The sequence below is a fragment of the Rhinoderma darwinii genome, chromosome 8 (genome assembly GCF_050947455.1).
Source record: "Rhinoderma darwinii isolate aRhiDar2 chromosome 8, aRhiDar2.hap1, whole genome shotgun sequence".
In the NCBI taxonomy this organism is placed as follows: domain Eukaryota; kingdom Metazoa; phylum Chordata; class Amphibia; order Anura; family Rhinodermatidae; genus Rhinoderma; species Rhinoderma darwinii.
Window position 1 is genome coordinate 88,592,605 of NC_134694.1, and position 23,452 is coordinate 88,616,056.

Consider the following 23,452-nt stretch of genomic DNA (forward strand, 5'->3'; position numbering starts at 1 on the left):
GAATCACAACCACAAATATTCAGCATTTTTTATACAGTAGTTAGAACATATCAAATAATAATAACTTAGCTGACATAAGAAGACTAAGCTAGGATATAAACTTTCTATGTACATGGGTTAGAGAAGATATGTGCACCTTTATGGGGCCATTATGGCCCTCATTCCATGTAGATTAATCCCATTGACAATGTAATAAAAACTACAGTGACAGTTGCTTCTCCAGTGATTTAAATCATAAAACTTTGCTCTAAGAAAGGCATGAGAGATACTCAGTCTAACATAAGAACATTTCACTCATTAAACGGGTGAAATGTTCCTTGCCAATTTTGCAAAACACACAAAAGTGCCGACACCACAAAAGTCTGGATTGTAAAGGTAATTTCAACAAAGGTTTTTAGATAATCGACATTACAAAAATATGTCAAGTTTTACAAATAAGCCTGTATGGTCCTCAAGCTTATTTTGTACTATATAATTTTCCACTGTAACTGAAGTATAATAAGTTGGCATAATGGTATAGCTGTAATGTAGAGTTCTACAAAGTAGACAATTATCTACAGTAAAAGCCCGATGGTGCTAATGCTCTTCAAACTATTTCCGAATGACATTTCTGACTCCCCGAGGGAGCTCATATAAACAACCCAATGACCTGAGAAATCAAGACACAGATACTTACCACTCACTGACATTTAAACTTCTAGCTAGATCATTGCCAAGAGTCGTCTTAAATTCTAAGTTCTAACACAACTGAACTATCTGGTTGGCACTTAACTACTGCTGAGTAGTCACTCTTTTTGATATCTGTTTCCTCTGTTTGACAAAGACAAGAACAATGATACTAAATGCCATGGCCATACAATTACTGTTTCATCTAAAGCTAAAGCAAACAAGTTATGTTGCAAAGATTTGAAAAAAATATCTTTTTATCAAACAAAATATGATACAAACAATGATAATATTGGGAACAACCAATCATCCCTTTTTATATTTAATACCAGATACTTTAAGTGGTGTACATATTTTGAGCAACCCTCCATCTATACAGATCTCTGAATTAGTATTTCGCTCCATATGTATGGGGGCTGTTAGACACTCTTGGGCACCTGAGATTAAATTAAGTTTCATTTTTCTTGCTGACTCTATTTGTTTCCACCTAAATGAACGGAACCACAAGTGTCTGACTGTTGCTCATGTCTTTTAAATGAAATGCATCACTAGAAAATGACATATAATATAAATAAGGTTTTCATTATAAACATTTTGGGGGTACTCGTAACTGAAAAATGAGAAAATCTGTGATTTTTCCATGAATCTCCACCAATATTTTTTATCTACATTTTGGTGGTGTTTTTTTTTTATGTGACCTTTTATGTAAAAAAAAAGTCTTAAAAATATTATAGTTTCCACACTAGCAAATAAAGCTATGCTTTCTGATTACTATAGTTCACTTGTCAGCTTTGCACTATAGACTAGGACATGATGAGCAGAGTCATCTCTTTATAATTAGAGGGCAGGGTCAGCAGAGTCATCTCATTATCATTAGAGAGCTGGGGATTTGAAATTTATTAAATGGGATTTAATGAAAGATGACAGCTCTGTTGTACTGTTAAAGGCCTAGATAAGATAGGATAGTGACACTATACACACAGGAAAGTCTCTGTATGCTGCTCCCCTGTTTTTTTCTGGCTCTGGGGGAGGGGTCTGCATCTGTACTCCATCACTTCCTAGAGACTGTAATAATCTCTGACATTTCTGTGTCAATTGACTCACATTCATTTTAGCTGCCATAAAGCAAACAGCCCTTAAAATATTCTCTCTATAATTCTTACTATAATCTCAAAAATCTTGTTCTATAAACATACATATCATAAATACATTAGCATACTCTTAAAAATAGTATTTGGACTCCATCTTGAGATACCTTCAGAATATTTTGGCTAGTAAAATTTGAAATGCTTGTATGAAACCACCCTAGTGCAGACTGCAGATATATTACATTATCTACTTTTATTTTATTTTTCCTCTATGCTTTTTTTCAAAAGTTTTTTTTAGACATTGAGAATAAAACAGGTCTGGCCTAAGGCTGTTTCACATATATGGCCCAGTGGTCTGGTGGATCTGTTACAAGTCTTAGGAAACAATAAAATCAAACACATTTTCAATATTATTCTACATATACCATAATCCATTGTCAGCTTTTGATCATAAAGTGTTTTGCAGTTTGCAGCCAAACATAAAGGGTATGATACCCAGCCAGTTTGCTCTGGATTGCCTTAGTGAATATTGGATATGCCAGGTCAAAGGGTTCACATCAAGGCAGCTTCACAAAAGAAACTTTCATTTGTGCTTTTATGAACACACCAGTAAATTAATCTTCCTTTATAAAGGAATGTATTTTAGAAACTGTGGTTAGTGAAATTAAGTTTCTTGCACACTATAAAAAGAAGCAGTAAAAAAATTGAAGTTTTCATCATGGAAAATGTTGGTTTTATAGCCCTAAAATTTTCTTACAACATAGTGAAATGGATACTGCTAATACTTTCGCAGTACTGAATTTGGAGAAAAGGAATATATATATATATTTGAGAGCTAAAGATCAGCATTCAATCAGCAACAAATTCAAATATTTCACTGCTATGAATTTTTTCAGTTTTGGTTGGCTAGTTTATTATCCTGCTGCAATTTTCTCTTATTGTTTTTTTGCTAATTTTGTCATTTAAAAGTACATGATGGCTTTATTGGATATGAAGTTTTGTGGTGATGGGTCTTCCCTTTGAATATAAAACTGTATCAAAAATAGAAAGGAAATACAGATATGCTCTAACCACATAAACACTGTGTTGTGACTATAACAAGAAATAATGAAAAATAAATCAGCATTTTAAATTTACAATAAGCAGTATGTAAAAAATGTGACAATTCAATTCTGTTGAAAATGTCCTCTTTCAAAAGAGCAGTACAGCAGGTGAAGCCTCTGACCAAGAAAGATAAGAAACTATACCACTAGGTCACCAGGGACCCTTCAAAAACTTCAAAGCAGGACACAAATAAAGAAAATGTATCTCTTTTGGAGTGGTTTACTAGGGCTAGAGGGATGTGACTGCTATCACATTGGGTACACAGAGGAAGGAAAGATGGAGAGAATGGCTGAGGTTGGGATTGGCATAGTCAAGTAATCCTTTTTGCATATCCTTGCAAATAATGCAAGACCGTATAACCTAAACCTGGTGGGTGGGGGAGGTTTTTTTTTCCCAAATAATAGAGGGTATAGTAGATGATGTAAAGATGGTTGTGTTTAGAGTACATAGACTAAAATATACTATTTTATTAAAGTCTTGGAATTATATTACAACGGGAAGTAACTCCTAATAAATAACCAGGCAAATTCTAATCCAACTTTCTGATCTTATGTAGCACAGGTTCACCTTCAAGCACCTCTCATAGTTTATACATATATATATATATATATATATATATATATAACGTACAGAAAGTCAGGATAATGAGCAATGTAATGTATGTTAGAAGTTTCTCAAAATCCCTATGAATGTAAATTAAAAAATGTGAGCTCAATGGTGACCCTATGCTTTAAATATTTAAATAAAATAGTGGGTATTACTTTTAACTCAAACCTTATAGAATTAGTCCTGAGGACCATTTATGAATGTGCACAATCAATAATTGCCACATTTCTTCTTCCTTTTTCCCCTATTGCTCATAAAGCGGCGACATACAGAGATTTACATCACTCCCTATTCCCAATAGGGCTCACAATCTAATTTCCCTATCTCAGATACATGCACACTAGAAAGCTAACCTATTAATATGTTTTTGGCACCACACGCATTGTAAGAAGAAAGTACCAGTTTGATTCCTTAAAAAAGAAGCAGAGCGCTGTAGAGCTGTAGTCGTGGAATGAATCCAGGATTGTAATCATTGATAACCAGCAAAAAGCTGAAGGTCAACAAGAGGTGTACCAAGGACAAGCCAAAAGCAGAAACCCAACTATACAGTAGGTGTGCGAGATCTTAGAAGTATAGTAACATGTTATTATACAAAGCTGTCTTGTATTAGTTTGTATAGCGTTATATAAAGTAGAGAATGGAGCGGATTTGAAGCAATCAATATTATGAAAGCGGCACCGACTCTACTGATATAGATTATGTCACATACAATTAGTACATGTTAGAAGTACAATAAAACCGACCAGTTTTAATTAATGAACTATGTGAATATCTTCTAATTCTTCTGGAAACTATAGCAATGCCTTTTTTCAATAAGGAGCTCCGTAAAAGCTCCTTGGCAGGATGTCAAACTCTACATTTTAGTAGACAATTAAAACCGTATAATTCAAAAGCTATAATTAGAAACATATCTGTCTAAGTAACATTATATTTTCTTTAATTCAGCTACATAAACTTTGAAATCAATGAGAACATTTCTTATTTTCAAAATCCATAAAACGAAATGTGACACATCCTGGTGCGATGTCTAACTATAGACACAACCTTGCATTTTTGCTTTTTTGGAATGGAACAATTTTTTTATTACTTAATATATATTGAGTCAGGATGATTTCTATGCCAAGGCCTTATACATCTCTACTCCTGGTTAGGGTGTAAAATAAAAACTCGCTGGGGAAAATTAACAAAAATGCAGTCGAATTCTGGCACAAATTGTGCCAAAAAATAGAATACATGGTTTGCCAAATTTAGTACTATATTTGCTTCAGTCACATTTTGCACCTTCCTCGACAGTGTCTAAAATGCGCCAATATTTATCGGCCTGTGCCTTTTTTCTGTGGTGCAACATATTAATGTAAAGTATACCAGCCAAGGGATGGCATAACAAAGAGAAAAGTGTCTAATATTTCTGGTAAATTTATCATACAGCGTGCGCCACTGAGATTAATTGGGCGCAGGTTCTGCCTGTTTTGTCTAGTTTGAATCTATCTAAATGTAGGACAATATTATTAAATCTGCCCACTGTGTGAACAAGGCCTAAAATATGCATTTTGAAGAAGGAGTGTTTTTCTCGTTAAATGTCTGCCTACATTATGTGGGGAAAACGGGGCCCCTTTAAATCTGCAATCACGTCTTTATTGCTATATCCAGACAAGTTTTGCTGAAAGATGGATATTCTCTGCATCATCTGCACTAACAAAGCTGTTATTTAAAGGTAAGTAAGCAATTGTTAACCTTGAAGGAGAAAAAATATCCTGCAGTGATCTAAAACGTCCGCACATCACACTCTCATACTTAAGCATTCATTTCCACCGTTAATTTCTGACAGGGTGACAACTGTAGTTCCTTGATCCTCTCGGTGAAAAGTAAAAAGTCAATTGTTATTCAGTGTATCGGTTACACTTGTGGTGCCACCAACTGTATTTTATATAATGCGCTATCTGCAGAGAGGCAGATAAGAGTTTGATTTAACATCCAATTAAAAGCCGTCATTGAAAAATTACTTCAAATAAGGCTTTTATTTTCTTTAATCAGTTTTCAATTCAAGCCTTCCATGGACCTACTGAACCAAGCATCGGGACTCATGAATTTTGATTAAAAAATTCTAGCCCATTTCTAACTTAAGCAGATTTTTTGTTGCACTGTTTGATAGAAATTTAATAAATCTATGAATCCTAGCCAGTGTCATTTATCATCTTTTTTTTTCCCTTGCAAGACTGGCCTATTATGCCAAGGCAGTAAATTATGAGAAGCCAGCAAACCAAAACTCTGCAGGCAGATTCTGAAGAAGAGATATAATCACTTGCATTGAACCATATAATTATAGTAGAATATGAATCTCTGAAACATTAGGTCCTGTTTTGAATGTGTAATGTCTGCTCAATGAGCAACTACAAGGGTATCAGCCTGATAATTTAGATGGAGGTTAATTGCAAGTTAAATAATAATTTTACTTTAAGGTATCTGCATTATATGTAGCAGGGCTGACTTTACCTGCAGTTCTATATAATAAAACCATTGATAAAATAATGTAAGTTTAAATATTGAGTTATGTCAAATGACTGTTAACATTCAGCTACGTCTGTAAAATACAGTGTTGTGAAAAAGTATCTGCCCCTCACTGATTTCTTTAATCTTGCTAATTTGTCACATTTAAATGTTTCAGATCATCCAATCAGTTTTAATACAAGATAAAGGTAACACGAGTAAAGACAAAATGCAGCTTTTAAATGATCGTTCCATTTATTCAGGATAAAGATTTATTCAAAAGTTTTCAAAACCTATATCACCCATGTGAAAAGTAATTGCCCGCTGAAACTAATAATTGGTTGTGCCACCCTTGGCAGTAACAACCGTTTACTTGCGATGTGTCTTTAACATCTCTGTGGGAAATTTTGGCCCACTCTTCTTTGCAGAATTGTTTTAATTTGTCTATATTTGGAAGGTTTTCCAGCATGAACTGCCCATTTAAGGTCTTGCCCCAGCATCTCAATGGGATTCAAGTTCGGATTTTGACTGGACCACTCCAAAACTTTAATTTTGTTTCTTATGAGCCATTTAGAGGTGGACTTGCTAGTGCGGTTGAGATCATTTTCTTGCTGCATAACCCAACTGTGCTTGAGCTTTATATCACAAACTGACGTGCGGACATTCTCCTTCAGGATTTTCTGTTAGCGAGCACAATTCATGGTTACATCAATATGACAAGTCGTCCAGGTCCTGCACTAGCAAAGCAGCCCCAGACCATCACGCCATCACCACCATGTGTGACTGTTGGTATGATGTTCTTAAGGTGTAATACAGTATAAGGCCTGATTTACACGAGCGTGTGCGTTTTGCGCGCGCAAAAAACGCTGCGTTTTGCGCGCGCAAAAGGCATTTGACAGCTCCGTGTGTCATCCGTGTATGATTCGCGGCTGCGTGATTTTTGCGCAGCCGCCATCATAGAGATGAGGCTAGTCGACGCCCGTCACTGTCCAAGGTGCTGAAAGAGCTAACTGATCGGCAGTAACTCTTTCAGCACCCGCGACAGTGAGTTCCGATCACAATATACACCAACCTGTGAATCAAAAAAAGACGTTCATACTTACCATGAACTTCCTGCTTCCTCCAGTCCGGTCTCCCAGCCGTTGCCTTGGTGACGCGTCCCTCTCTTGTCATCCGGCCCCACCTCCCAGGATGTCGCGGCAGTCCATGAGACCGCTGCAGCCTGTGATTGGCTGCAGGCTGTGCTTGGCCTGTGATTGGCTGCAGCTGTCACTTGGACAGAATTGTCATCCCGGGAGGTCAGACTGGAGGAAGAAGCCGGGAGTTCTCGGTAAGTCAGAACTTCTTTTTTTTTTTACACGTTCATGTATATTGTGATCGGAAGTCACTGTCCATGGTGCTGAACCAGTTTAACTCTTTCAGCACCGTGGACAGTGACTGTCTCCTGCCGTCGCGTACCCGAACATTTTTTGCCGGGTTCGGTCAAAACGAGTTCGGCCGAACCCGGTGAAGTTCGGTGTGCTCATCTCTAATTTGACACTCTGTTTGGATGTTTGTAAACAGAAAAGCACGTGGTGCTTTTCTGTTTACATTCATCCTTTTGACAGCTCTTGCGCGAATCACGCAGTTCGCACGGAAGTGCTTCCGTGTGGCATGCGTGGTTTTCACGCACCCATTGACTTCAATGGGTGCGTGATGCGTGAAAAACGCACGATTATAGAACATGTCGTGAGTTTTACGCAACGCACTCACGCTGCGCAAAATTCACGCATCGTCTAAACTGCCCCATAGAGTAATATAGGTGCGTACGACACGCGTGAAAAGCACGCGCGTCGCACGTGCGTATATTACGCTCGTGTAAATGAGGCCTTAGAGTTATGTCAGATAAAACGAGATACATGGGTTCCAATAAGTTCCACCTTTGACTCATCAGTCCACAGAATATTATCACAAAAGTCTTGGGGGTCAACTAGATGTTCTTTGGGAAATAAAAGACGAGCCTTTGTGTTCTTTTTGGTCAGCAGTGGTTTGCGTCTTACAACTCGCCCATGGATACCATTTTTGCCCAGTGTCTTTCTTATTGTGGAATCGTGTATATCGACCTTAACTGAGGAAAGTGAGGCCTGTAGTTTTCTAGATGTTCGTCTGGTTTCTTTTGTGACCACCTGTATGAGTCGTTGATGCGCTCTTGGTTAAATTTTGGTAGTCTGGCTACACTGGGGAAGGTTTACCACTGTTCCAAGTTTTCTCCAATTGCAGATAATGACTCTCACTGTGGTTTGCTAGAGTCCCAGAGCCTTTAGCTTTGTAACCCTTTCCAGACTAATAGATTTGAATGACTTTGGTATCTGTATTTAAATCTCTTTAGAACGTGGCATCATGTGCTGTACTTTGAGACCTTCTGGCCTGCTTCACATTGCCAGATTCAACATGTCTGGCAGTCATTATGCCTGGGTTTGGCTAGTGAAATTGAACCCAATTGTCAATTGAATTTGGTTAACTTGTTGATTTAGTTGCTAAGGGGGCAATGACTTTTTCATATAGGGCCAGGTTGAAATGAACAGCATTTTTCCATCAATAAATTAAATCATCATTTAAAAACAGCATTTTGTGTTTACTCGTGTTGTCTTTGTCTAGTATTAAACATACATAACAAATATGAAAAAATAGAAGGACTACTAATATATATGTGAGTGTGCATAAATATATATATATATATATATATATATATATATACATATATATATATATATGTATACACACATATACACAGTATAGCTACTTATATTTTAATGGATCAATGTATATATATATATATATATATATCAGATATTCTAGATTATTAGTTGGTCATAGATAGGTATATATAACTCACTTGTAAGTGTAGAGAATATTTCGGAAGAATCCTCAGTCCCAAAAAAAGGATTATAGCGCAATCTGCTGATAGAAGTTAGTGGAGACATTGAAAGAAGCCCAGCCTACTAGTCATTTATAATAAAATATTGAGTGTAAGGGTGGGTTTAGATTTGGCAAAGTTTTTCTTGGCAGATTTTGCTGTAGATTTGATGTGGTGAAAATTTGCAACATTTCTGCAACATATTAAGCAGCATGCACAATTTATAAGAACAATAAATGTGGATTTAAAAAAACCAAAAAAATACATCATCCATAAATCTGTTCAAATTTCGGGGCATGTCCCGGGCTTCCAATCTACAGCATGTAGCCTTTTTTACTACATATAGATGATGTTTTTTGTTTTTTAAAACAAATATCCACATTTATTGTACTATAAATTGTAATGAATTTTCGGTGCACAATTTGTACAGAAAATGTGCAACAAAACCACAACATCTGAATACTCCCCTGTTGTGCTTTTTTAATTTATTATTTAATGTATTAATTAAAACAATGTTCTTGTTACTGTTGTCAACTTTATTAAATTTACAAAAAAACGAATATAATTGATTAAAGAGTTGAGATAGCTTTGCCAAGAAAAAGTATCTACAAAGGAGTAGTAGTGTGCTTCAGAGTTGCTATATTATATTAATTAATGTGTCTATTAAAGCATTGATTCTCTGCTTAATGTCTTCATAGGAGAATGGGTCAATTAATCAATGAATGAGTCATTTTGACCGGATCACCTGTGCTAATGAAACAAACACCTGTGTTCATTTGGGACCAAAGCCGACAATACTGGCGTGCATCCTAATGCTACAAGCAGATGATCTGCAGCTGAGCAACCTGCCTGTTACAGCATGGTGTAAGACATTGCCAAAAGCCACACAAGACACTGAACTTGAGTCAAACACCTCCATTTTACTAGCAGATATATTGTATTTATTCTAATTTCCCAATGAGCTAGTCCAGATGTGCATGCCTTATACTACCATATAAACAGTTCATACGGGTAAGGTTTTATGGTTCAATTTAAGTGACCCTTAGGTGCGCTTCATATATAGTTGTAACATGCACCCTCATACTGCTTACATGCACTTGGAGTCATGTCAAGATAAGTTATAAAAAAAAAAACTTGAATGGTTTTTGCAGACTATATTAGTGTCTCTGGTAAGAAAACAATTGTTTTCAAACAATAGAAGGCTGTTCTAGTGGTTAAAAAATGGCTAAAACAATGCACGTACAGGACAGTGGGAGCTGTGATCACCTGATCAGGTTGCACAAAATCTGGTATTACACAGTCCGACGTGCTCGTTGATCGGTGCTCATTTGCTCCTTTCACAAGGAGCTCTGTATGGAAACGAGCGCTTGTGACTCCGATCGCTTGCCCCCATACATTTTTATCCTGTCTGCAGCATGTCTCCTTGTTTACACAGGGAGATGTGCTGCCGACAACGATAATAGTTATGGCATTTAAAACTATATAATCAGCTAATGAACGTGTGTTTGCTCGTTCATCGGCTGATCACTGCCCTGTTTACACAGATAAATTATCGGGAACGGTGAACGCTCGTTTGCCCGATAATTTGCTGTTTTAAAAGGGCCTTTAGTCCATGTACAACATGTTTAAGGATGAAACTGTATATCGAAGGTAGAAAAAGGGGTCCATCGCGCTGCCAGCAGAAAGACCAAGGATATCAATCGGTCAGGATTACCTTTATTGCTACATATTTCTGCACTGAACCGACACCTTTTTTAGGGTGCCAAAAGGTGAAACAATAAAAGTGACTTTGACTGATTTATGTCCTTGCTGGCATCCTCTTTCTGCTAGCAGTGTTCGTGGACCCCCATTAGCTCCGATACACAGCTTCAAAAATTTTCATTTTATGTTTATAGTAATCTTGCCATCATTTTTTATTCAGTAACTTTCAATCCTGGAAAAATTATTGTCATGAATTGAATTGATGTGTTACTGAGACTATGAAACTACAGTATTACAATGATGAAAGAAAAATATTTGCTCATTACTTGGAACAAGTAAAATCTTTTCAACTCTGTCTAGCTTTAGGCTGAGCTGCATTTGTGAAATGTCCCTCCTGACCTGGCCTCTGATTTGGCCTTAGTTGTTTTTATTTTAGATACAAACAAGTTATTATTCACACATTTTAAAAACTTAATTACAATATCATGTATAGTTTGATCACTTATGTTTAATTTGGAACAGATAAATAGTGAGGGCAGTATCGGGCATCTAGTAGAGTTGCAGAGCTGGCACATATAGAGGAGCAACAATGTAAAAGCCAGATCTAATGTTAGTAGTTATTTATCTTATTATTGGGCACAAATAAAAGTAATTCAGGGAATGGGTGAATTGAAGTACCAAGAAAGATTAGCATAAGTACATTTATTTTGTTTGGATAAAAGATGGATTAGGAGAAACCTAGTTACTAAGTACAAATATATAAAAGGTCAATGCAGAGATTTGTCAAATGGTCTTTTCATACTGAGACCTGTTTTATTAGCTAGTGAGCATTACTACGTCTAGAACAGTGATTCCCAGCCTTATTACCATGGAGGAACCCCTGACATTTTTTTCAACTCCCAGGGAACCCTACCTCGCATTCCAACCTCAAAGAAGCTAAGAGTAGAGCAGAAAAATGATTCTATAATTCTTGCCCAGTGCTATCTTCTGGCTGAGATATGTCCTCTAAAAATTGATTTTCAATGTATGATCACAATTCTGTTCAATATGTGCAAAAGCAGTGTGTTGGACTGGGGTTCCTTGGGACCATCAGAGGAAATCATTATTCCATCTGTACCGAACATGTGCATATCCTCTGTTGGTTTCATCATAATCTTTGTTATTATTATACACACAGGATAGATCATTAATAAGGTCTCTCTTTTTTTGTGTGAATCAACTCATTAGAAATACATCAATATGGCAAGAGATTAGTTTCAAATCAGCACCAAATGTGGTTGTCTTCTGATGGACCTTTGGGTCATATATTGTGTTATAGCCTGGGCCCACCAAATAACCATCTGGTACTGATAAGCAGACAAAAACATATAGTTTAATTTCTTTGACTGGCCATCTGTCACATGCATTAGAGAAGTGAGAACCATCTTGCTGAGCTTGAAATGTGTAGTCATTGTCATTTTTCTTCCTTCAAACAGGTTACTATTGGCAGATGCAAAACACTCATGGTCCAGCTAAGCTATGCCAAAGTTGACCACAGATTGATGGAAACAAGGCATCACAGGACTTGACTAAAAGCATAAGGGTATTTATAAATTACAATTCTATAATATTAAACCCTATCTTATTTGACATTCTACAAGGATGAAATCATCAAAAATTGGAGTTGTGCTTGAGGACTCTTAGTTGTCCATTCAGAAGCGTAGAAATATTCCAACCATGAAAATGAATAAGTGAAATAACCATATCTAATTGGATTTGAATTTATAATCTAGTGTTCATACATCTTAAATCACAAGAGGTGTTACATAAGAAATGTCCTCTCTTCTATTCCTCAGTGTTGTCTTGTGCTCTGAACATTTATTTTCAAATAATATAAGTCTAATGTACAGGATGAGACTAAATTAGCATTCAGAATGCACAATATTTATAATGATTCGATTTGCTCTAACCACTAGATATTTCTTTTTTAGCAGTTCAATGTTTTCCTCTTTGCTATAATTGGGAGAAGCGCCTTGTTACGGAATTTTCATAACGATGTCTCTGACACGGCGTTAACATCTAGAAAATCCTCAGGAAATTTACAGCTGAATAGAGCTTTCAGTCATCTCTAACATCTGCAGGAAGCACGGATCCTGATCAAAACATATCTTTAGCTTTTATACTGCCATTAAATCATTTTCCTCTTTTCATCTACCATGGATGGTTTTGAAAGGTACAGAATCGTCTCTATCACTCAAAATTGAATAACAACATCTGCTTGACAAATAGTGCTATAGAGAAGGAAAACATATCATTCATATGGCAGTTTATCATTTCTTGCTCCTGGTAGTATTTCCTTTTCTTTCAGATATGTAAAATAGTAGTGTGCTGTATGTATAGCATTAACTGATTTATTTTATTAGCCCGCAGACGGATATTTTAAAGAACCGGCATTTAAAAGGAAATAAAGCAACTTGTAACCCAGAGCGTAAACACATATACAAACAGTGTTTCTACAAAAGCTCTCCACCTTCAAACAACTTCATCTACTTGTCCATGTCTTTTCTACAGAGATATGTACATCATCTTCAAATACCACCCAACATTTCTCTATAAGTATAGTTGTTGGGCTTTTAGATGAGACATAGATAAGCTGAAGTAAGTAACTTACCCTATGCAATGATGAGGGTAAATAGACGCAAGTGCCTCAAGATGTCTCTTCCTGAAATAACATGTGACTTTATTCTCACTTTACTTCTGGAGATAGCAAACAGACATTTTCACGTATGATTTTTATTAGTTGGTGACAAAGATTGTAAAAGCTGACAGTTACACAGAATCCCGCTTTTAATGCATTTCCAAAAATGGACATGAATATTTTTGTATGACCAAATGCATTAATAAAATTCACCTATAAAATAATACAAAAGTAATAAAGAAAAATCAGCCCTAAAAAAAATATTAAAGAGTATGTGCACCATGTAACTAGTCTTCATTTAAAGTATCCTACCGTTTTGTTTCTACAGCTCCTATGCTTACCTATGTGTTTCTATGTGGATGCCTCTGTAGCTTGATCCTGCAGTCACACTGCCTTTTACCTGCCCCGTACTTGCTAACATGCCGTAGATTAACAAGAAAAAGGGGACAGATTCCCATAAACATTTGATTTGATAGAAACATCACACAATTATCAGAGAACTCCATTAAGGAACTTATGTGCATGGAAACTAAAAAAGACTCCTAGTGACACTCCTGAGGGATATGTAGATTGTTATGTTCATAACAGATGTTAATGTTTCCCCATGGGATAAGGAACAACTAAGGGTTCTTTTACATGGCCCGACATGGACCGTGTAAACGAGCGCCGATCAATGAGACAGCTTGTTGATCGGCGCTCGTTTGCTGTGCTCCCTTCACAAGGAGTTATGCATGGGGACGAGAGATCGTTACTACGATCGCTCGTTCTCATACATTTCTATCACGTTGGCAGAACATCTCCCTGTTTACACAGGGAGATGTGCTGCCGACAACGATAATGTTTCTTGCGGCATAAACGATGCGATCAGCCGATCGTTGCCCTGTTTACACAGGGCAATGATCGGGAACAAGCATTCACTTGAACACTCATTTGCTTGATAATTGGCCCGTGTAAAAGGGCCTTAATGTTCCTTGAAGCATTCACCCTTCAGCTTCCATAGAAATAAAAAGATAACTATTAACAGAGATTTAATAAGTAAAATGCGAGTGGTAACTGCAGGCAACAACTTCTGCACTATGCTGCATGCATATATATGGAAAATATATTGGGGATATCAAATGCCTTATCACTATGCATACAATACACCACACAATGATAGATTATTACCATAATCGAGTCCAAATACAAACATTCGACTTAAATCACTATTATTACCAGAACATAAATTCCCATTAAACTAATTAATATCTTTACTGTGTTGAAACATGCAAGGGACCTTGTGCATAAGCATAAAATAAAAGGGTAGAACATACAATTCTAGACAATTTTACTACATAACAGAAGCAGGGAAGACACTGAGAAACTGCCCTTCTATTGCTTTCTGCTTAGGAAATAAAATGGTTGCTTTATGTTTTATCAGTTCATAAACTGGCTGTTAAAATGACCATGTTTTGTTTACAACTACAGCTGCTTGATTACCGGAAAAAAACGGAAGCCAAGCAGCATAAAGCTGCAGAGGGAATGTTATTAGCCTCATCAGGTTATTTGTGCAATGATAAATGGACTGGGAGATCCCAGATGATTATTATTTTGCATGAGTTTACTTGCACATTTCACACTCATTTGTGAGTCAAACCATCGTACATTTAATAGTCTGAGGAAAAGAAGGCGAAGTGTCACTGTGGAGTAGCACATTATTGTATAGACAGGTGATATTTATTAAATATACATTAAATAGGTTCTAAACACTACAATATGAATGCTGCCCCTAGTGGTGCATTGTGCTATTACTCTGGAGTAGCACATTATTGTATAGACAGGTGATATTTATTAAATATACATTAAATTGGCTCTAAACACTACAATACTAATGCTGCTTCTAGTGGTGCATTGTGCTATTACTGTGTAGTAATAGGGCAGTGGAAGTCTGAACAAGATCAATCTTGAACAACATATAAACTGTGTGACTTGTGTCAACTTTTATTAACAGTTCTGTAGTCTTCAAAGTCCCAGACATCACAGTTGAGAATAATAAACCTGAATATTGTGCATTCATTACACATAGTATAAAATGTATGCTTTGTAAATAAATAAAATACAACAATGAGAATGACCCAAGATCATTCCCATTGCCGTAGAAAAATTCATCAGTGTACCCCCACTCTCTCTCTCGCTCTCTCTCTCTCTCTCTCTTGTTCTACCATGTTAATTCCTACCATAGCCCCTCATTCCTAGGTCCCAAATATCAAATACATTTGGGCAGTCTAAAGGCCCGCTGTACCAAAAAAATTTGTTAAACCAGATATGGTAATAAATTAAAAAGATAACATGAAATTACCATTAGTTTAAGTCAGGAAAGACCAATTCCTAAAACAGTTCTCCAAAAAAAAAAATATAAATAGGATAAGATAAGAGTACCAGATATATTCTGACATCATTGATGTCTCTAGGGGGAGCGTTTATGGAATGCTTGGGTAGTGTTTTGGGGGGCAGGATGGGGATCATTTAAGGGGTATTCCGAACTTTAACATCCATGCTATAAATGTCTGATACATGCACGTCCTTGGATTGGCTGTTTCTGTATTTACCATAAGAATGAATAAAAAGAGCCAAGTGGCCACCTCTCCATCCACTCTCTGCATGGATGTGGTGCCTGGAGATAGTCTCACTAGGTGGACAGGTGTCATTCTTGTGATAGGTGCGTGTCCCTGTGATTCTGAAAACAGGGGTGCAGGTCACCCATTTGCACACAGGTGAGGATCTCAGAGCTGTAAATCGCATCTATCAGAAATTTTCGGCATATTACGTGGATATGCCATAAACATTTAATTTGGGAATGACCCCTTAATCCATACATTCTACAAAAAAGAGCAACCTTGTTAATCACAGTGCTGATCTTTCTCATGTTTTTTGACAGAGCAGTACCTTATTAATGCTAAAATCTCTGTACGTAAAAATCAGAGTAATGCACCTCTATAATTTTTGGCAAGAGGCTAAATATATTTATGTGAACTTAAATACAGAAATTCAGTGAGCATCTTTTTATTTATGAGGTTGATGCTAAAACAAGCATGCCAAAATATCTGGGTCTTTTTATTTATTCGCAAAACAAATTAGCATTTTGTCACCCATGCTGTCAAATTAAAACATTTTTTTGTGCTTGGTAGAATAAAAGCCATAGTTATTCTGCATTAATTATATCCACTGCTGGGGTGTGCACACATACTGATACATTAAAAATATGGCAGACTTCCAAAAGTACCAACAGCCAAAAAGCTAAAACCCTGCACTGTAGCACAAGAAATAATCACAGTTTATGAATATATTCACATTTGCTTAAGTGAAAATGTATTTCAGTACCAATGACGAGACTAATACAAACTTTCAGATTTGGAGGGGGGGGGGCTTCAAAGCAAAAAATGTGAAACAAAGTTTAGATGTCATGAAAGTCTGTGATAATTATATATTTTCTCCATTGGTTTATAATTAAATGGGTATTCCGGTTACAGCAAGTTACCCCCCCCCCATCCGTAGGATAAGGGGTAACTTGCGGATCGGTGGGTATCTGACAGCTCAGACCCCCAACGTTTACAAGAACGGGGAGCCCAAAGTTGCCCAAACCCCAAGTTTGAACCGAGCGGAAGGTCACTCAATTCTTTATGGGAGCGTCGGAGATAGCCGAGTGCGGTGTTCAGCTTTTTCCGGCGCTGCCATAGAGAATGAATGGAGTGGCAATTCGCATGAGCGACCTGCCACTTGGTTCAAACCTGGGGTTTGGGCATCTTCAGGCTCTCCATTCTCGTAAACGGTGGGGGTCCGAGCTGTCAGACACCCATCGATCAGCAAGTTACCCCTTACCCTATGGATAGGGGGGAACTTATTATAAGCGGAATACCCCTTTAAGATATATTTTGGGATACATTACTTGTGAGAAGAAACAAAGGTTTAATAATATTGAAGGGTTTGTCTGCTTCAGACTATCCTTTTTTATTGGAAAGGTGCCCCAAAAATCACAGGTTATACCATTGCTAAGACTTCCAGCGATCAACTGTACCCTTAGGGAACCAAGGAGTAAGTGTTTAATTTAAGACAGGTGAAATGAAGCATTAAACAGTGCTCAATTAAATTAATAATCTATCCATGTAACTCATCTTGAGTAAGAGAAACGTTCTTAAATTATTCGGATTATGATAATATTTAAATATATTACAATGTAATGCATTCATTTTTGAGCTTTTTTAAACAGAGTGAACTCCAGAATGAGTTTCTGCTCAAGTTCAATCAAGTCAGTGGGGCATTGGAAGAAAGCACTTTCCTCTTGTAATGATCCTCTGTCGGGGCACTAAGAATCAAGCTGGAAAGTATTTGCCTCTGAATGTTTTGGTTGGCTTACTTGGAATCACCTGGTGGGAAAAGTTTATCCTACAAGCAATAATTTTTTCATATAGGAACCGTGAGTGGTTAGAGATATTTGTACACAGCATGCATGCTTAGTCAGTCCACGTGAACAACAGCCTGACAACGATGTAGCAATGATTGTAGAATAAAATCACAAACAAAGCCAAGAGTCTCGATCAAGAATTAAACTAAAAACAGTACCGGACTCTAGGATGGGATCATAGCCAGGAGATAAAGCCAGGAACAACAGAGCTACACATCAACATGAGTAAAATTAGAACTAAGACATGAGCAGAAGGTCAAATTTAGCCAAAATCAACACACGGGACAGAGATGAGATATACGTCGATGTAGGAGTAAATAGTGTTGTAAATCACCATGAGCCTAGTAATTACAAAGAAGGAGGTGGTTCTTTCCACTGTTCCCCCTACTAGACCAAAAGATAGAGAATAAACTACCAATTCCCTCATATAAATTTTACATTGGAATCACACTCATTACATGCAGGTGAAATTCACAATTCATAACTTCTCTTATAAAACCTTGTCTACCCGAGTTGTATTTTTTACTACAACTATATTTTGAAGGGAGTATATACTATTATTTGTTTGAACTTACTATTTCCAGTGAACTACAGTCCAAAATATATTTAAAGTCCTCAATGAACTAGAACATAATACATGTATATAATGTTTAACAATAAATATATATATATATATCTATATATATATATATATACATACACAGTATAAACATATACACACACACATATATATATATATATATATATGCACATGTATACTATATCTTTTGAAGCAGGGCACCGAAGCTATTAAAATTGAGACGTTTATACATAAGATTGGATTCCAATAAAAAGTTGCATTTTTTTTTACTACTGAGCAAAAGTTTTCCAGATACTGCCAAGTGAAATTTACAAAAACGAAAATATAGAATCCAGATTGGCAGTAGTCCAGATGGAATGGAACAGTAACACACAGATTTCTGCCAAGTTCAGGCATGCTATGCTGAGACATAGTGGTTAAGTATCTACCCAGGTTTAATGCTACATAAAACACAGTATTGACACCTCATAAAGCTTTACAATTAAGACCCCATGTGCTATGATTTTTTCCAGTTTAATCCTTTTTCTCTGAACAGTCAGGAAACGGACAGTATGTGGGGGAAAAGTACAAATGCAATGTGTCATTATAAATGCCCCGTTGTTAGAAGTAAAATGAGGGTACAGTGTTTCTCACTGGAAAGAGTAGTGAAGACAAGTGCAGGGCTATAAGATATAGTAGTACTGCTGCCACTAACTCCTTTATTTAAAAATTAAAAAAAAAAAATTAGTTTGTAGCATTTCCCAGGTGAACTCAACATCTTCATTAGGCATCCGGTATTAAAGAGACATCCCGCACCAAGAATTCCCTATGTAATTTTGTAAGAGAAACAAAAGCATTGTTTTACCTATTTGTATGTATGATTATATGATTAACGTAAAATTATAATAACTTAAAGGGGTTGTCTACTTTCCAAAACAATTTTCAAATACCCTAATAGGAAACCCACCATTTTATGATCCTCATCTATTAGCCAAAGTGGAGAGAAGCTTCAAAGAGTGTCTATCGCCCTGGAGGACCTGACATGGCTGTGCATCAAATGGACAGCACATTGATTTAGATGCAAACTGTGTGATTCTCTATTTCACCTGCGGTGGCGCTGCAGGGAAATTGAACACTTGTTGCCAAGTTCCCCTACAGTTTGCAGCTAATCAGTGGGGGTTCCAGCAGCAGGATGCTCAGGGTATTGTCAGGGGACCCATCAAACAAAAACAGATTATCCAAAGCAGACAACCCCTTTAATTATTTTTAAAGGCATATCTGAATTGGACTTATGTTGTGTATCTATAAGAGATGATAGAAATAATTAGGTCATCAAGAAAAAAAATAATCTATGAATGATAAAATACAACAATCCATTGTCTTCAGAAATGTCTATGGTGGCTAGAAATCTGATTTTGATTATCATACAAGGAAAGACCTCCAAATAATTCAATCAGGGGGTGGACAAAGTAGATTTAGCTCTCCTGTTAATTATTAAAGATGTGAACAAGAAACTAAACACTCGAGTTGATAAGCAATCTGAAAAAATGCACATGTTGACAAACATTCCTTAATATTGGCATCAATTTTTATTGAATAAAGAGGCTGAAGTGAGCAAAAACTATGGTTCACCAAGTCAACCAAGTCTACATGAATTATCATAGTCTTTGTTCTTAAATGACTTGTAGCAATACCAAGTTTAGTCAATCGCTTAGAAGTTCTTTAGTGAAGACACTGGACATACCTGGTAGAATCAAGAATGCTTTCGAGCAGCCAAGTTAGGCTAGGTTCAGACCACGATTTGGCATTATGATTGAAAAGTCCAGCTAAATGTATTAAGGCAAGATACTCTGACATATAAGGCTAAACATAGGCCAAAAGGACACTCCAAACAGACGTCTGTGAGAACGTTAAATAAACATTTGTAGAATTTCCCTACATATATATGCCGAACATAATGCCCAAACGCAGTGTGAATCTAGCCTTGGACAAACCTTATTTAAATTAAAGATAATGTGCTTTGTATAGATGACTAATGAGTTATAGCTATATTCAGATGTCATACGAATCAGGGTGCAGGTATGCAGTAAGTGTCACTTGTAACTTCTTTTGTTGGTGCAGATATTTAGTGAAAGCAATATTTTTAAGTCTCTGACTAAGTCTGTTTCTTCCACTTTTCATTTAAATTTCTTCAGAAGCAAAAAAAAAAAAACGATTGCTACTTTGGGGTATTTAGACATAAGAGACTTGAAGTAATGTTGACCGAATGCTATAACTTATTTCTATACTTCTATCACAAGCAACCTAATCCCTTAGTCAGGGTCTCTAGCGGGTTTTGTCTAAACTTCTATATATATATACTGTAAATGAGAAAATGGTTTGTGCGCTGTATTGCGTTGCTATTGGTAGTGGCTTTATTATTATATACCTGTTTGTGCAGTTATTTCTTGTGAATCATGCCAAACGAAAATAAAACCACACTTTAATTTTGCAGCCCTAAGACACTCAGTAGGAAAAAAAATCAAAAATCAAATCTATAACTTACACTTAATATTGGCAAAATCCAAAACTTGTTCATGGCACACAAAACTCGGTAAAATATTAGAAAGAGGATCATATGATACCGGGCAGGCAGCCTTCCCGAAATGCACTGAGGTTATCCCTCCCTCTAGCATGGGAGAATAGGTAAATTACATAACTAATGCTTGCTTGGCGTTAAATAGCTTAAAAGGGGTTGGATACAGTCTTAGAAAACATCAGAGAGTCAGGCACAAGTTTTCTTGGCAGTCGGGGAACTTGCCTTTCACTGCGAATATATTGTGACTAAATAGAACCAAGTGCTCGACTCGATCGAATCGGACCCAATTTTGGCCAAATTACTCATCTCTAGTTATTGTATATTTTTTATACATTATCTTTTTAATAGATGGTGAGGGTATTTGACAGTTTGTATATTGTATTTTATTAACCATAAAGCCACAATGAATAAAAGGAGAAAAAAAAACAGGTAGATGAGACCACTATTAAGTAATAACAAACTTATATGATGGTCCTGATTGAACCACAAAATAAAATAATCTATGTGGAATGCACAGGCAGAACAGGAAAATACATTGTAGCTATCCAGTGGCTATATCATATTATATTCTGAGTTGCAATGTCCCTCTTGGTTTAAACTTTCTTCCTGAGCAGTAACTTAATATCAATATAACTGTGAGAGAATTTAAAAGAAAATATAAATTGTGAGATGTGTTGTTTTAGTAACTAATAGGATCTACTGCAAGCCATTTCGCTGACCATGAACACACTTTCTTTCATAGTTTTGCACTCAATGAAGTTATTGGCTTACATTATTCAGTAATGAATTAAATAAAAAACAGAATATCACATTGAGTAAGCTGGACAAGTAAAGTTTATCTCAATATCAAATCATGTGGATTTACTTGTTACTGGTTAGAAAGAAACAGTTTATGATATATCAGTATTTGTACTGACAGCCCACCCTACATATACATAACATCTCCACTTTAAGTAGCATTGTAATCTTTGTTGTCATCATTGCACACACAGGACATATATCCAATAAGGCAAACTAGGTTATTTGTTAACCAACCCATAGGAACTCTACCCTAGTGGCAAATGACTGGCAACAACTTGGGTTGTCTTTTGCTGGACCTTTAGGACTCATTTTTGTTTTAGAGCCTTGGTCCATCAGGGGATCCTCTGGTACCCTGGTGGGCCAGTTAAACCCTGGTGCCTTCACGCAGTAGGGAAGTGTTTCCCAACCAGGATTTGTTGGAACTTGATGTTCCTTTGAATCTGGTTAGGAGTTTTCTGAAAGACAGAAACAGAGCTATCACTCATTTCATGATGCCTTTTTTTTCAAGATACTTCAAAAACTGTTGAGGTAGATGTAAATTTGGTGAATACCATTTATTTAAAGTGTAACAAAACATTTAACTAACTTCTGACATGTCATAGTGACATGTCAGAAGTATTGATTGGTGGGGGTCCAAGCACTGAGACTCCCACCAATCGCTCAAACGAAGTGGCAGAAGCGTGTGAGCACTCAGCCACTTTGTTTCTGTTCGGCTTTTTCCGGAAAGCCGATGTATCGGAGTATGGGCTCATAGGCTTTCTAGTCAGCCCATACTCCGATACATTGATTTCTGGAAAAAAGGAGAACAGACATAAAGCAGCTGAGTACTCACACGAGCACTTCTGCTGCTTCGTTTGAGAGATTGGTGGGGGTCTAAGTGCTCGGACCCCAACCAATCCAAACTTCTAACATGTCACTACGACATGTAAACAATTAGTTGCCGTTTAAATTCTGTATACTTTTTAGGTCCCCAATTGACTGAACTTAGGAATTATTAATTTTCGGTTGGCTGATTGCTATTATTTCTTTATATACACATATATCTACATCAAGATGTACCTATCATTACTTTCCTCCACTTTTGTAAAGCCGTGTCTCTTTTTCCTGAAAGTTGTTGTTTGCATCAGTAAAAGTGGTGGTGCGTCTTTATGCATATGGCATTCAGAACAAGTGTCATTCTGTCTTATGTAATTTTGGCAGAAAACTGGCCTAATTGCAGAAGTAAATTTGCCCGATTGTCTCCCGCCAGAGGTTTTCTTTAAGGAAAAACCTTTCAAACTAAACATAGTCATAAAGTACTTGCTGTGATAAGTAGTCTAAATGAAACTCACATTAAGTAAATTCACCTTAAACACCAAATTAAAGTCACTGAGTTTAGCTTTTGTTTTCTTTAACGCTAGTGTTAATGTTACATTTGATTGTACACTATTATAATTCTAGGATTTTAGTATTGCATGCCTTTGCTTTGGAAATCATGTTTTTTATTAGGCCAAAATGAATGTGATTGATTTAGGCTGCTGTTTTAAGCTGCTTGAAAGTGAATTAGCATTCAGGGTCATTTGGATCATTGACAACTAATTTGTCCAAGTTACATTGCAGTTTTATGATGTGGGCTACTGGCAACTAAGTGCTTATCAACTAAACTCATTTTGCTTCTAGCTCGGAGATCTCAGCCAGCTCCCTGAAGGTAGTTTGGCCCACTCCACACACAGCTGCTCAAAGGTTTCATTTATAATACCATTTGTCTCCTGATTTACTGCTATTGTTCAAAAAAATCCAAAATGTGTTAAATGTTTGGTTTCAAGTAGCAATAAAAAAAACTGCTTCATTACAACGTCTGGGACTTAA

The 23,452-nt window shown here is 36.6% G+C and overlaps 1 protein-coding gene and 1 long non-coding RNA gene across 4 annotated transcripts in view; one reads left to right on the plus strand and one right to left on the minus strand.

Moving 5' to 3' along the window:
* Positions 1-23,452, minus strand: part of AFF2 (ALF transcription elongation factor 2) — a 413,486-nt gene that overhangs the window by 207,804 nt on the left and 182,230 nt on the right. The window lies entirely within an intron of this gene.
* Positions 2,956-13,490, plus strand: LOC142659602 (uncharacterized). 3 transcript variants are annotated; one of them, XR_012850349.1, is made up of 6 exons: positions 2,956-3,058; positions 3,891-4,016; positions 9,546-9,858; positions 12,024-12,130; positions 12,519-12,760; positions 12,951-13,490. It is a non-coding gene; the product is annotated as an uncharacterized LOC142659602 (long non-coding RNA). The 3 variants fall into 3 exon arrangements; XR_012850347.1 differs by having other exon boundaries at positions 3,891-4,012; XR_012850348.1 differs by having other exon boundaries at positions 3,891-4,012; positions 9,546-9,711.